Genomic DNA, 1,521 nt, shown 5'->3' with positions numbered 1-1,521 from the left:
TGAGAGAGAGGCACGTAGACTTTTACACGATGAGTTATCGGTGAGAAAATATTTCGAGAATAATCGGGAAAGATGTTACGAATGCAAGCATGAGATTTGTCAGTCACGGAATGTGGATTGGAATGAATGGAAACCCAAGTCCAACGCCCCAGAACAAAGCTAGCAAAAAAGCAGTTAGTTGTTTTTCTTTTCCTAGAATGTAATACAACTACTGAATGTTATAGGTTGGAAACAAAAAAGTTATAAGCCGCTGCCATCGTTCCTATCGTATAGGATTTCGCTTGAGTGCCCCTGTCCAAAATATACTCTGTAAAACCATGTTGCTCTTTGAATTATGCCCAACGACAATACAGACTCTGATTGTGGATTTGGTATCACCCCCCCCCCCCCCCCCCCCCTCCCTCCTCTTCCTCACTAACTCCGTGGAAACCCGGAACACACCCTGACATTTTGGCACTAAAACAATGTTACAGATAATAAATATAACCAAATTTATTTTTTTTTAACCTGTCAGACAAACTCAGAAAAAAGATCATGTTAGAACAGACAAGAAGAACTCTTGAGAAAGACGACCAGCTGAGATGGGAACAAATGGAAAACTGTCGATTCCCCAACATTTGATCTGAACGAGGTAAGGATAGGAACAGGAAAAAATTGAGTCTATACATATACATCGGAACAATTGCGGAACTGAATAAATGATGATGCTTATTTGTTTCAAGCTGTCTAGCCCCGATTCAGATGAAAATTCCTTTCCTCTTCGTCTGGGATGAATGAATGTAGCTTTTATAGGGTAAACAAAACATAAAAAAGAACAAAGCTTAAATATTCAAAGGGAGTGGTAGAAAATAGAACAGAAGAAGGGCTGAAACATTGTCTTGTATCTCTGTTTTCTTGCTATATAAACGGAGCGCCTGGAAAAATGGGAGCTGAGGAGAGAGAGAGAGAGAGAGAGAGAGAGAGAGAGAGAGAGAGAGAGAGAGAGAGAGAGAGAGAGAGTATTCCTTCCTCAATGGCCAGAGACGAATACTTTGTGTGTCAAGAATTAAAAATTAAATTAAGGCTAACACCACTGACACTTCCTATCCTATTCTTTTTACAACGACAGTCTACAGCGCTTTAAGAAGTCTGATGAAGAATAACATGATAGAAAATAAAAAAAAGAGCAACGAAAGTAAAAGGTATCGCACTCCCACACATGATGCACAGTTACAGTCGCTAAGAGTTCTCGACAGAGGCGGTCGTGTGTGAGTAAGAGGAGGGAATCCGAAGCAAACTCTGGCAGGCGAAGGGCCAAAGGAACGTAGCCGCACGTCAAGCTGAATTACCATAATTATTGCATATCGAAACCTCTAGTTACTTTATATAAGGTATACAACCTCCTGCATTGTTTATGCATTCAATGGGTTTCCAGGGAGCATGGCGACTTCTTTCTTCTTCTTCTTCTTCTTCTTCTTCTTCTTCTTCTTCTTCTTCTTCTTCTTCTTCTTCTTCTTCTTCTTCTTCTTCTTCTTCTGAACT

The sequence above is a fragment of the Aplysia californica genome, unplaced genomic scaffold (genome assembly GCF_000002075.1).
Source record: "Aplysia californica isolate F4 #8 unplaced genomic scaffold, AplCal3.0 scaffold00578, whole genome shotgun sequence".
Classification (NCBI taxonomy): domain Eukaryota; kingdom Metazoa; phylum Mollusca; class Gastropoda; order Aplysiida; family Aplysiidae; genus Aplysia; species Aplysia californica.
Note: the sequence above shows the minus strand (reverse complement) of the source record.